This window comes from Populus euphratica, unplaced genomic scaffold, assembly GCF_000495115.2.
Source record: "Populus euphratica unplaced genomic scaffold, PopEup_1.0 scaffold10.1, whole genome shotgun sequence".
Lineage (NCBI taxonomy): Eukaryota > Viridiplantae > Streptophyta > Magnoliopsida > Malpighiales > Salicaceae > Populus > Populus euphratica.
Window position 1 is genome coordinate 2,186,067 of NW_011499856.1, and position 15,142 is coordinate 2,201,208.

The 15,142-nt window shown below is 29.0% G+C and overlaps 1 long non-coding RNA gene across 1 annotated transcript; it reads left to right on the forward strand.

Moving 5' to 3' along the window:
* The first annotated feature begins 216 nt into the window (after positions 1-216).
* On the forward strand, positions 217-12,551 carry LOC105123424 (uncharacterized). The gene is made up of 2 exons (XR_841847.1): positions 217-289; positions 11,776-12,551. It is a non-coding gene; the product is annotated as an uncharacterized LOC105123424 (long non-coding RNA).
* Positions 12,552-15,142: the final 2,591 nt, after the last annotated feature.

Consider the following 15,142-nt stretch of genomic DNA (forward strand, 5'->3'; position numbering starts at 1 on the left):
CATTCAGCTCTTTCACAACCACCTATCTCCCCCACCCCAAACCTTTAATTAAGTTAAATATGCATTTGACTGGATGGTAAGACCAGATTTCAAAATATTGAAAGCTTTTCTTCAGCTATTTCTTCACGGCATCTTTCCAGCTCTTGTTTCCAACTCATGTCTTTCTTCATCCGGTTTCCTGAAGCAAAATTAAGTAGAAGAACTGCTGCATAACCTTCTCCTTTCATCCGGTTTCCTGAAGAAAAAGTAGAAGAACTGCTGCATAACCTTCTCCACCGTCTCTCAGCAGGTTTGTCTTCTCCGTTGTGTCTCGCTTTCCTTTTTTTTCACTCCTGCATGTTCTGTGTTTCCTCTCCCTTCTCTGTCGGTTTGGCCTTAAGAAGAGCTAGTTGAGTGATATTACGTGAAAAAAGGTTAAAAGTTCCTCTCTTATGCTGCTTTCTGTGGTTGTTCTCCTCTCTCTCCCCTGTCTATTTGTGCATTAAATACATATGATTATTGAATATCAATGCATTATTTAAGGTTCTTCTTCCTTTACATCATTGCATAGACAGAACATTTTATGCAACCTTGAGGGGTTGGCGTAGCCGATGCCGTCTGGGTTCTGACGGTGTGTTCCCTTCCAGTCTCAAATTCGAGTCTGCTTCCCGCTGCGAGACCATGGACTGCATGCTGTGGACGTAAAAATTGTTTTTTAAAATATTTTTAATTTAAAATAATAAGTTTTTTAGTTTTTAAAATTAATTTTTGATATCTAAAACTAAAATAGAGATAATTTGAAGTGAAAATTTGAAGTGAAAAATTAAAAAAAAAATATATAATTCAACTATAATCTCATGTACTTTTTAATCTGTTACATGTAAGTTAGCCCAGAATATCAATAAATGTACAATAAAGAAACCTAATTGAAAAATTCAGAAGAATACGAGACAACTCTCACTAATCAATCAAACAAAACGTAAAAGAACAATTATACAAACTATATAAAACACGTAGCTAAAATACTGTAGAGTTTACTGTGTACACAGAGTCACAGGCACAAAAACTATTCATTATGACTGTAGAATTACGCTTGTCCTTTGAAGAAAGTTTCGTTTGCCTTGGTTTTGGGTGGTTTCGTCTTTTCCAAGTAGTCATTAAAGATTTGTAAATTGTTGTTTTTATATTTTTACTTTTTTATAAATAATAAAAATATTTATTTACCCCTACAATTAAAAAAAAATTGAATAGCTAGCCAAAGGTATTTATGCTTTTATGTTATTTTACAAAATTATACATTAACTTTTATGAGAGAGGCAAGAATTCAGGGTGATTTTATCTTTTTATATATGTTTTTTATGTTTCAGTTTTGAATTTCTTATTCTTAATAATTACTTTTTAATAAAAAAATACAATAACATGAACATTACATATTGTTATGTGGGAGATATTCACATTTTTTAGGGGCTCACACACTTTTCTCGATAGCTAAATTTATTATTTTGTTGTTTCATTAGAAGCAATGCCTCCTTTTCTTTTTAGTGAGTAGTTTGTCATTAATCATTGTTTATCTTCTTCTTTCTTTCTTTTTTTCTTGTAAAAAAAAATTATTTATGTTCTTTTTTTTCTTTCTTTCAAGTTTGGTTCTTATAAATTTTTTTCATATTTTCAATTTAGTCTTTAAATTATAATAAGTTTTCATGTTTTCAATTTAGTTTTTAAATTATAATTTGTCATATTTTTTTTTCTAAAATTCAATTTTTATTTTTTTAATTTTTGATTTTTTTGTTAGAGTTTTGTTGTTTTTAACTTTATCTTTTAATAAAAATTTATGTTGTAATATCTTAATTTCACGTGTCAATGCATTGTCTGTCCGTTAATACACAACCAAGATCCAAATTCTAAAAAAACGCAGCTCAATGAGGAGATTTTTGGAAAAGAGCATCATTTTTTCCCTAGTTTCATCTTTTGAAGTTTAATTTTTTAGGAATTAAATTTTATAGTTTTTCTTTTTACTGTACTTTTAATCTAATAACACACGTCATGAGATTTAAAGGTTTATAAAATTAAGATTTTATTATACTACCTTTTTTTTTAATATTGGTTTTCTAGTTATCTTATTTTTTTTTTAATTGATTTATCTTGATCACATGACTTAAACCATGGATCTTACAATCTTTTTTGGATTGAGCATGTTTTTTAAATGTTTTGTTTTGTATATAATTTTTGACAAAATTCTTTATTTTTGTATAGGTAAACTTTATTTTATAAAAAGTATTTATTTTTAAATAATATTTTTAATATATTAGGTCTCACATAGTATTTTTTTTTTAATTTTATTTACTTAGTTTCATATTTATTTCTATTTATATTATCTTTTATAAATTTCAATAAATAAATTTAAAATCTGGACATGATTTTTATTCACAATGCATAATCATCATATTTTGAACATTATATTAATTATTGTATAATATAAATATAGATTTGTATAGAAGATTATTAAACATGGTCATTTGAACGAATTTAATTTCTTGTTAAAAAATGAATCTTATAATGGGTTCGATCTTTTTGTCACATAGGTGTCCATCACCTCCTTGATCAATATAAAATCACAAATTAATTCATATTCACGTGATAACATTAAATAGCTTCAACTATTAACAAAAACTATAATCCTGTGCAAGTTTTATTATAGTATTAATCAATAATTTATTATGAATTATTATAATAAATTTTTTTTAAGAGTGAGAAAAAAAAAGTCTTGAGGTTTGGAGTTTTTTGGTCTTTTTTATTGGCCCATTCATTATTAGATGACTGTTTGAGGATGAATCTAATTTTTTAATTTGCTTAAATGGTAAAAACATTTTTTTATTCATAGAGTAAAAAACCTTTAGAATAGTTGATCAAGGAATTTCTTGATTTTTTACGATCTTGTTAACAATTAAAATATCTTTTTGAATGCAAGATTAAAAAATTATTGGATTATTAGATAAGAGTTTTTAGGTTTTTCATTATCTATGTATAGTAAAAACACGTATTTAACCTTAGAAAAAATATAAAAAAAATAAGTTTTTTCTTTGGAGATATTTTTATATTTTTACACAAATATTTTGTGTAATTAACAAAGTCATGGGGGATACTTTAGTATTTTCACATTTACTTATGAATTTTTAAATTAAAAAAAAGTCGTTGACATGTGTTTAACATGTGCTAGTAAGTAATGTGAAGTCCATGTCATTCTAACAATGCAAGGGATGCCATTAGATAGCTAAATTTAGCCTTTCTTTATCTCCCTATATGCACAACTCTGCACAACCCTATTATTATTTTCCATACAAAATGCCGTGTTGAGGTTTATGGTGGTCGGATTGTCATAATCATTTGTTATTTTTTCATTTTTTTCTCTTTTATAACGAATAAAATATATCATTATCCTATTTGTTTTTTGTTTGTCATTTTTATTCTTCATTATATAGAAGGTTTTTTATTTTTTTTTAATTTAGTCCTTCAATTACAATTGCTCATATTTGTTTTTAATTTTAGTGCTCATTCTTGTAATTTCTTGTTTTGTTTTTATTCATTTTATAGAAGTTTTTTTATATCAATTTAGTCTTTTAATTACAATTGCTTATTTGTTTTTATTTCAGTGCTTATTCTTTCAATTTCTTATTTCATTCTTGTTTCTTTTGTAATTTCAGTCCTCATTTTGTAATTTTTTATTTTATTCTTATTTTTTTATAGAAATTTTTTTAAAAATTTAGTCCTTCAATTACAATTTCTCACATTTTTTTTTCAATTTCAGTTCTCATTCTTTTAGTTTCTTATTTCAATCTTATTCCTTTTATAATTTTTTTTTCAATTTAGTCCTTCAACTATAATTGCTCATATGTTTTTTTTTATTTTGGTCCTTATTTTTTTTCTTGGCCCTTTTCTTAAAGTTTTTTAGTTCTTAATTTCATTTTTCAATCAAAGTTTTTTAGGTTTTATTTTTTTTCAGTTTAACTCTCATTCTTTTGATTTTTTTTTTGTTGTTAAATCTTTTTTTTTTCAATTCAATTTAACCCTCCAATTGAAAATTTTAATTTGCTCTCTAATTAATATTTTTTTCACCCTTATTATTTCTAGATCTTTTTATGTAAGTGATTTTTTTTCTAGTTTTATTTTTTGACATCTAATTTGTTAGGGATTTGATTATATATGATTTCATCGTTTTGCTTTATTTTTAAAAAATAAAATATTAATTTTGTGATTATCTTTAATTTTTTTGATATGGGTTCATTTAGGTCATGAGTTTGGCATGCTAGTTTTTAATATAATTTTTTTATAGAATTATTTTGTTTGTTTTTATTTTTCAAGATTTTATTTTAACTCGTATATTTATTTTTTTATAAAAATGAACTCTATTATTTAAAATAAAAAATATTTATTTTTAAATAATATTATTGATGTGTTGGGCCTTCCATAATATTATTTTTTAGGACATGAGTTTATTTAATTAATTTTTTTATCTTTTAGATTATGAATTTTTTAGGGTGTGAATTTATCTTTAATTGACTTAAATAAACAAGTTTAATAAACGAAATCGGATGACTGTATCATTTTGTGTGATTGAATATCTTGATTTTAATTTTATTATTATTAATAATATTTTTTTTATTTTTTTACATAAATAATTATCTATATATTTAATTATATATTTATATATGCTTTTTAATTTATATTTTGAGATTTTTTATATAAAAAACACAGTAAAACAACCCATATGTTCTGTATTTTTTTTTTTTTAGTTACAACTCACCATGGGGCACGAGTTTGATAGCCAAGTTAATAATAGCTAGTTGTTACGTAAAGAAATGATAACAGGAAAGAAATAAAAGTAAACTGATATCTAATAATAAATAAATAAACATGGAGTACTGAAAAATCTAATTATTAAATTTAGATGTTGGACTGCTTTAGAAGATCCTGCTCTATTTGTTTTTAAATTTTCAAAAGTATTTTTTTTTAATTATTTTTTTTAAATTAATATTTCTTGTTTTTAAATTATTTTAATATATTGATGTTAAAAATAATTTTTTTATTTTAATATATTTCTAAATAAAAAATATTTAAAAAAAAATACAACTACACTTCTAAATATTCATAATATATAAAAAAAGGGCATGAAAAATTGGAATGACACTGGAAAGTTGAAGAAACACGTGCATGTTAAATAAATATATATATATATATATATATATATATATTTCAAACTATTAGATATGAAATTAATTTATAAAAACTAGTAAAAAAATACTTTTTCAAAAAAAAAATTATAATAAGTATATATATGAATTTTCAAATATTAAATATGAAATTAATTTATAAAAAAAATAGTAAAAAAATTAAATATATAATAGAAGCAGGTGATGAAAAAAAATGCAAATTACATAAAAAAATAAATTCAAAAAATTCAAAAGAAAAAAGGTTGATGCCCATCATTATCCCAAATTTTTAAACAAGGTCTCGAAAATTTGGTATACTCGAAAACATTAGGATTCCTCGCTTTGAGCCCACAAGAGAGCTAGGTGTTGGTTTTCTAGCCTTAGAGCCCATTTTTGAGACAGCCTTCCATTCGGGAATTGTTTTTTTTTTTTTTTTCAATATTGCAAATTAATGTTCTTAAGAAAATATATGATCAAATAATGTTTTCTCATCCAGTATTTGAATCCCATTAAATCTTGATATGAGTCGCTCAATTGGATGTATTGATTCACACATTAATTTTATAATTAATTTATAATTTTAGATTTTAAGTTTTAAAAGCATTTTTTTAAAAATAATTTGTTAATTTTTTTATTATTTAGAATTAATTATTTAGTGTTTTTTCAGACCGTTTTAATATAATAATATAAAAAAATAAATGTTATAAATTAAAAAAATATTATTTTAATATATTTTTAAATAAAAAAACACTATTAAAAACCAGCATTACTACAATAGATGTACAATCTAATGGAAACAAATTAATTTTGGGGGGAACATGGGCTTCAACGGTTCAAATGAAGCATGTTGATGAGTCCAAAACGCTCAATTTCACCTAAAAAAACTTGTGCTCAGGGTCCCAAATTTATAAGTAGCTAGTTTAATTTTAAAACTAACCTAACAATTTCATAAAAATGGTAGATTTTAAAAATTTTAAAAGCAAAAGTAGATTGGTTTTGATAATCATTATATAATCTTTACAAAACAGTTCTAGTTAGGATTTTACAAAACAGTTCTAGTTAGGATTAATTGGATTAGGTTCAACAATTATTTACTATTATAATGGATTTTTAAATCCTACATTTTATCTCAGCTTGATTAATTGTCACCAAGTTAAAAATAAATAAATAAATAAATAAACCCAATTACTACATAGAAAAGAGCTCACATTTTTTTTTTATTTTTTTATCATTTTCAATACTTTTAATTAATTTAAATGGATTAGCTCTCATCTTTCGCTTCTCTCGTTAGCTAAACAACTGAATAAATAGCGAGTCGCCCTTTTTTCCCCCTTCTTTTCCATCCTTCCTTCCATCAAATATAGCCTAAACTAATGGGAAATGATTTAATCAATTAATTAAACCTCCGAGTTTGATTTGCTGATTGTAAATAGGGGCAAATTGATTTCATAGTAGAAAATCTTCAATTAATTATTTTCTTATTTTTTCATTCAAAGGCCATTTAAGCTTTATAGACAGCCACAAACAGCGTCCGCAGTCATCTTTGGAGCTCTTATCTACTTAACTTAGTGCTTGCTTGGAATTAGATATGTAAGGTGTAGCTTTCAAATTTGTTTTAACTACTTGCATACTGCGCATATCTCTCTAAAAGCTTGATTGCAAAATATAATAATAATAATAAATAATACAACCAGATAATTTTTTTTTATCTAAAATTACAAGTTTATAACAAACTCTAAAACATATCTAATTAAAACATGATAGTAACTTACAGTGGGATTTACTATGCAAAATACAGTATGAATCTCCTCACAATATTGGACTCATAGTTCACAATGTTTTTTTCATCTTTTGTCCCTTTACTTTATTTTTATTTTGGCATAATCACACCAAATTATAGGTTAATTTAAGTTAATTTATCAAAAAAATAAGATTAAAAAACAAGGGATCAAAGTGAAAAAAATATAAAATATATGTGGCCTTTTCAAACTATGGAAATAATATGCATTGTAGTTTTTATACTTTCCAACTTATATATATTGTTTCTTTAATTTCTAAATTTTCAAAACAAAGTGAATTTTAATTTAAAATTTTATTTTAAAACCTTTACTTAACAAAGAGAAAGAGAGAGTCGCCAAATTTTGGTTATAAAAAGATAACATTGGTTTTGATCCTGACTATCAAAATGATTTATATTAATATCACCAAATTTTATTTGGTGAAAAAAGTTTTATTTAAGTGTTTTTTATTTTTAAATTGTTTAAAAAATTAGATTTAAACTCCAATTTTATTTTTTAATTTCAAGTTAATTTTTAGTTTTTATATAGATTTTTAGAATTTTTAACTAAGATAACTAAGATATTTGAGGTTAAAAGACATTAAAAAATCACCGGACTCAACTTGATGGCTACCATATTAGTCAAAATTTAGAAAAAAACTAACAAAGTGTCATCTGAATTTTTCGTTTCAAAAATATTCGGAGTGAAGTATAAAAAAATGGTCATGCCCTCGAGACTACGCGCGGGCCCTCTCCGGATGGAAAGAATGTAACCTAACATCGATACCCGCATGCATTATTTACATTTTAAAAACCACTAACTTTTTGCAATTTCTAGGGCCTGGCCACAGAATGATGTATAGAGGGATCAGAGAAGGTCCCTCCACTGGAGCAGCTTGCTAAGTGCTCATAACATGCAAACATAAAGAAGTCAAAAAAGGAGAGGATGTGCTTATCTTTATTTGTCTGGTCAAAAGAAGCGGAATAAAATAATAAAATCAATACCAAAATATTGCTTTCCAAACTCCCTTGAAAAATTCTCCATTCCGCTTTCGGAGCACACAACCTGCAATAAGGGAATTCTTTGGCTAGAGATGCATGATTTCCTCGAATCCTGCATTTTAATCCCAGTTCGTATGAAATCCTTTAGACTTGTTGATCAAGGATTTATTTATAACTAAAGGGACATGGCAGATTGTCGCTAATTACTCAGAATGATTTCTGTGACTTGCACAAACATATAATTAAAAAGTTTCAACTAGGTTTTTCCTTAATAGTCTCTGATGTCAATTAAACAAGTCCTCAATAGAAAATTAAGCCCTTCGAATGATGAGGATGTTGTACTAGATATATCTTCTTCGGCTTCCCTGCCCAAATAGGGAAAGCACGTAATCCTGTCTAGAAAAGATCAGGGTCCCAAAAAGGATAATTCCAAGAATTTGCTGCCATCTCCATATATTGGAGGAAAATCAAGAGACAACACGTGTGATGATACCAATCATAGCTAGCTGTCTTTATTCTTTCTTGCGATAGAACTGGGCTCCTCTCCCAGTTGATGTTGGAATGGTATTTGGCCTTTTGTAGTCTGTTCTATCCATTAATGCATGCCTTTCAGCTCGTTTGGATCACAGAAAGTTATGCTTAATGTTTTTTCGGCATCGTTGTTTTATCCTCACATACTATATGATTAGGAATATTTCGTTTTTTTTTTTGTGCAAAAAAAGGAAAATAAATAAATAAAAGAGTAGCATTTCTCCATTTTATGCGAGGTAGTTTTAGTTTTTGGATTCAACTATTTTTGTTTTGTTTTGATGGTGAGGATTTATGTGAATCACATATATTTATAAGATCTTAAATAAATCAATTTTTCCTCCTGAGACTCTTTTCATATTTCTAAATAACAAGTGAAAGAATAAATATTCTGGCGCCTGTGCAAGCCAATGCCCCAAAATTAGGATCGAATAACTTCTTTTTCTATGCAAAATAAAATACCTTCAATTATGGGAATTGATGATCAAAATATCTTTGATTGAACTAGTCGATAACAACACGGTGTGGACATTGGAGAGATTTATATGGTGAAGATGAGCTGAAGTCGACTATAGGGAGAAAAGGAAGATGGGGGGATGACAGGTGGAAAGATTGTAGTCGTCACCGCCCCATGTTCAATTCTAGCAGGAAAAGAGACCAACGACGACGATGACTGCTGAGGAAAAAGCAGGATAAGATTTTTGTGATGCGGGATTGGCCACCTTTCTGTTTTCTTCTCCATTCCTGTCGTGATCAACTTGCATGTAAGCCCAGTGACTTTTGTCTGCAATACTCACTTACATGGATCTAACATAAGTACATCAAAGTCAAATGTCGTCAATTTTTGCTGATCCTAGCCAGCACCAAGGTTAATCATTCGTACATGCATGGTAGTTCTTGTTATGTTTCTTTTGGTAAATTTCAGTTTGCAGTACCCCTCTCTCCTTGGCGGCTTCTTTTGTTATTTAAGGTGATTCTATGAATCTATTGACTAGTATGTGCGCGGGCGGTAGTTTCTACATAGCATCACCACTTTTTCAGTGGAGATTTTGATTTGGATATATATATATATCGTGAAATATTTCTTATTATATAGTTTGGAAAACCTTAATATTTACGTTGGCATTCATGCTTATAAGATTAGCCACGATTGATAAAAGTTTGGAATTAAAACTCGAATAAAACTAGGATATATTAAAGGCGCCCAAGTTGCAGCAGAAAAATCAGCAGTCAAAAGATGAAAGAGTACACACCAGAACAACAGGAAAGTGCAAGAGGATGCCAAAAACAAAACTTAGACAGTAACTACATTTCCTTCTATAGCCAAGCAACTAAGTCAGATTCCCTCCCAAACTCTCGCTTAGCTAACACATCAGCAGCAATGCCATTAGCTTCATGTAAAGCATGGACAAACAGACCAAAGATTAATTAGGAAAGAGATTAGAAATAGTGAAAAACTCATCAGCATGTTTTCCATGGCTTTGTAGAAGAACTGTCGAGCCATCTCACAACAACTGAAGAATCAGATTCCACAATAAAATTCTGGGCAAAAGTTACAGCTTCGTCAGCTGATTTCCGATTGACACCAATTCAACTTGATTCGAATCCATTTCTCCTAATCCCACAGAAAATGTTAGAAATGCACATTAACTGGACATGCACAGCTCAACTAATTCCCTTAACGTCAGACAACATATTCTTTTGACCAAATCAGCTGAGAGTATTCAGGATATGGAGAAGAAGAGAACAGAACAACTGTCACGCATCAATGGAGTGAAAATACATATACATGTCCATCGTGTTAGGTTAGGGATTTCTAGGATGTTAGAGTCACTAAAACGCCCATCAATTGAAGTGGACTGAAGAATAATTAGAAGATGATAGATATGCATATCAAAATCCCACCATGACTTTGTCCTAAAAAACACTAGCTAGGGTTTTACTAAGAAGAGACAGGTAACAATTCATGTTATTAATCTAGGACTTCTCCTCTTCATTGAAAATACACGTAGATTCTTATATATATATATATATATATATATATATCTTAACAAGATTATCTTAACTGACAAATGACTCCTCAAGCTTAGAATCAACAATAGCAAATTTTCATGCCAATAATGTTTTGAATAATGAAAATTTTACTTATAATTAACAAGCTATGAAATTAAAGAGAGGAAAATTAAAAAAAAATATCATTAAGTAACTGTCTTCTAGCATCATTTCTGTTTTCATTTTTTCTTATTTTAAAAATGTAATAAACTAACAACCAATTGTCAAACAGGGAGCTCTCTTGAAAGCTATAGTTGTAATTGTTAGTTTATTTTTGTAATTAAAGATCCTAAAAAATATATACTTTTTATTTTCATATCTAAAAAACAGAAAAGGATAAATAGTGAATATATATAAACCGTAAATAATACCAAAATGGCCTAATATATATATATATATTAGGTCATTTTATTATTATTTACGGTTATATATATATATATTATTTTTGGTGTAGCATTAATCGAAAGCAACACTAAGTTAGGTTTTCAATCGTCGAGGTGAGAATCATGTTGTAACTACCCCTCCTTTCCAACATTAACGCACGGTAACTGTGATATTCCTAGACAACGCGAACCGGGATAAATAATCGTAAGTTTCAAGTTGGCACACTTTTCTTTGTAGATGCACACCAATCTCATGAAAAAGAGGCTAGGGGTACAGCCAATATGGCACAGTTTTCTCCTATAAATAGAGGTGTTGGAGATCAACTATGTCATATACAAAAATCCTTGAAGAAAAATAACATATATACACCAAGGCTCTCTCTCCCCTGTCTCTTCATCCCTTCCACAGTTTTCTCCATAAAAAGATAGGGTTCTCATGAATTCCTTGGAAGCCAAAGCTCTGTTCTCAGGCCCGGCCCTAGCTCTATTATAGATACGCATATTTTTTTTTTAATGTTTGTGTTTTGAATTATGTGAGGAGGCACTGGTGATGTTGACAGAAGATAGAGAGCACAGATGATGAAATGCATGGAGCTTAATTGCATCTCACTCCTTTGTGCTCTCTAGTCTTCTGTCATCACCTTCAGCCCCTCACTCCGTTTAATTGCTAATAGTCTTACCATATATGTTTACTCTTGAGCTTGTTTCTTGAGCATTGAGCAATATTATTACCTTTGCACATGCTCATCTCAAGTTTTGTTTGATTTCTTTACCGAATGCTTGTTGGGAATCTGAATAAGATGTTGTGTTAATGAATTTGATTGTTTCTACCTAATATCTTTTGCAGGTGGCATGGTCCTGATCCTAATGATGCTAGATTTAGTAAAAATTTCCCCTTCCATTCTTCTATGTTGGGAATTAAGGAGCAGTTAATTTTGTAGCTTAAACAGCTAAAGGAGAGGACCCTCGTATTAAACACAAATTAATTTGATATCTTCTTCCCTGAGGACACGAGGATCTCTAGACTGCTTAGTTGTGGTCCTATGGTTTTATGTTTGCTTCTAAAAATTATTGCAGGTGAATTTTCTGTGCTGGGAACACCATATGCTGCTCGAGATATAATCAAGTTCCAAGGCACATGACACATGGAGATTTTATAATTGAAGACATGCGTCACTAGCATCTTTATCGGTCATTTGCTTAATTTCCAGAAATCAAGAACTAGCACAAGTGGTGGTGTCAATATCGGAAGTGCACGGATTGATAATCTGATACCCTTTTTATCATCTACTCTACCATGATCTGAAGATTTGGAGCTGTATAGCTTGCAGGTTTCCCTGCAATGAAGATGCGATCGATCTAGAGCTGTAGTAAATTAAAGATGCGGCCGGGTCTACAACACTTCGCTGTTTGATCTCTATAATCTCCATGAGTATTTGACATTTTTTTGTGTTGTTGATGTTGATCATCATGATCAAGTTGCAAGCTTCTTCGTTTGAAACCAGGGTTTGGCTATTTGTCAAGAATAACAGACTCCATTCATGTATTCATGCTCTATGCATACGCAATTCATAGAATGATAGTACTGAGCTGATGATCAATAATCAAGAAAATGTTCATCGAGCTGGTTAATTGTTTTTTAATCGCTTTTGTCCTTTCTCCAGAATGTTTTTCCCAGTGACTTTTCAACCATTCTGGATAATGTTAGCTAGCTACTTCGAATTGTTAGATTTGTCACATAGAAGGCTAGCTAGTACTGTAGACATACATACATACATAAATGCATATATGTGTGTTTGTGTGTGTGTGTGTGTGTGTGTGTGTCTAAGTATGCTTGCACTCCTCTATACCTGAAGCTAATAAGGAGTATAATGTTTTAAAATTATTAAATGATTTATAACTTGTAGTGTGTTAATTCGTAACCGGCCCAGGGTTGAATTTGTTGAAGTTAAGGGAAGTTAAAGGAAATCTGTAGAAGAAAATATCATTGAAAATGGCTTGCTGTCAAAAATAGAATACCATGAACAATTTTGCCTGCAGATATATATAGCAGGAACTACCTCATGGCAGGAACAATCTAAAACTCTTAGTCTCACAACGGGAGAAAATTAAAGAGTCTGGATAATCCAGTTTATTATGAAATAGCCCATTAACCGGCTTAAATAACTAGCTAGGGTTACAAAATTTACCAAAATGGGTAAATACTGATTATTCAATAAGATAAAAATACTATCAAAAACAAAAACAAGTATGTCGATAAGATTTAAGCAGAAATAAACATGAAATCGAGTCCCAAAAGGCTACAAATGATGAAAAAAACACAAAATTAGGGAAATAAAGTTCCAACTGATAAATTTTGCGGCCTGAAGCAACCCTTAACTAGCATTGGCGGTGACCTATGATGGGCGTCATGTAACGAGTTTTTGAAGTTGAGGTGATTTACTCGTAACAAGTTTAAAGCCAAAATATCAAAGGGTGTCCAAAATATTCTCAAAATCAGACATGGATTATGTTTTATGTTATCTTTATGCTAGTTTGCCTTTTCAAAATACTCCAACATCATCATTTACGTTCTCGTATCAATTTTTCACTCTCCATGGTCATCGCCGAACTTCAAGATACCCTTAAATGATCTAATTAACTAGCGTCATACAGCAGCACCAATCATCAGTTACTGGGAAGGCAAGAAGGCATAACAAGGGTTATCTCAAATGTTTCCTTACGAATTCAGTGAAAATTCAGTGTCTTGATTGATCCCATATATGCTTTTCGAGTCAGGAAAATAATCATGATAGGAGGGGAAGGAATGGGATGAAAACAAAATCTCATTTGTTAATTTGGACAGAGAAGGGCATAGAATGTAAGGGATATTAGATGGCGTTATACCCTTTTTATTGAAGATAGCAGATGGGCTAGCGAATTAGGGTGAAAAAGTTTTAGTTGTTATAATAATAAGATTTAATTTCTAAAAAAGAATAATAAGATTAAAATATAAGTTCATGCCAAAAAATCTTCAAATTATTCTTCCATGTACTTTCCCCCCGAACAAATCGATGAAGTAAAGCAATTAAACTACTAATTAATTTAAATAATCATAAAAAAGAGGAAGGGGGGCTCACTCTTTTCTTATACGATTGATAACTTACTTCTTCTTCTTCTTTTTCTTCTTCTTTTTTTTTAAAGAAAAACTAGAATGACCTTAATATCTAAATTGTATGATATATATGTATATCGACAAAAGCAATCTTAAGGTTAATTATGTGATTTTTTTCTCCCTTGAAAACTCATTTTACATCAAGTTTCATATCTTTTAGATCGTATCATCTTTAGTGATGATTTACTTTCTTCACTGCTTGCTTTTGAATAACGAGAATCCCAAATGAAAATAAATTCAAGTAATTTACTCCAATCTCATGATTAAGCAGTCTTTATAATTGGTATTTAATTTCAACCCAAATAGTATAGTAATATATAAATGGCTAAACAATTAGTTTGATCTTGTTCACACTAGCTAGCTAGTTGTCAAAAAAAAAAAAACTTACACGTTTACTAATTAGACGCTTCAACAATTTAATTAAAAGCTCTCTCTCTCTCTCTCTATATATATATATATATATATATATTAAAAAATTAAAGCGTGCTTAATATGCATGTTAGTTGATTTGGAATACCTTAAAGTGGTTGTATGATCTCCAAAATTATATACACTTGATGAAAGAAGAATCAATTTCCCACCAAATGAATTTAGGTATCTTTGAATGGAATTGAATTTGGGGTCTAAGTGGAGAATTCTGGGGAGTGACCAAATTCATTTGCGAAATGATGATTCCTTCCAGAAATATAAGTGGAGATCGAATTCTTGACGTGATGAAGTTCTTCTTGCATCCAAACTCAGATCGATGTACATGTGTAGATATATAACATCCCACTAGTTCTAGTGACTTCAATTATGTCATTCATGATCATGGGTATCCCTATTTTCTCCTTCTTATTGGATGTCATGAGTAATTAATTTAGTTATTAAATCATTATTCGATTTTGAAAAAAAAAACTACATATGTTTAATTAAATTCTCGATCGATACTAGCTTTTTTCCCTTTTATCTTAGCTTGTTTTAAAGCTTCATAACATTCTCTAGTTTTATGTTTTCTTGTGGGGTTAAAAACTAATTAATTTGTCCTTGTATATATAATATTAATATTGTAGGATTTTTG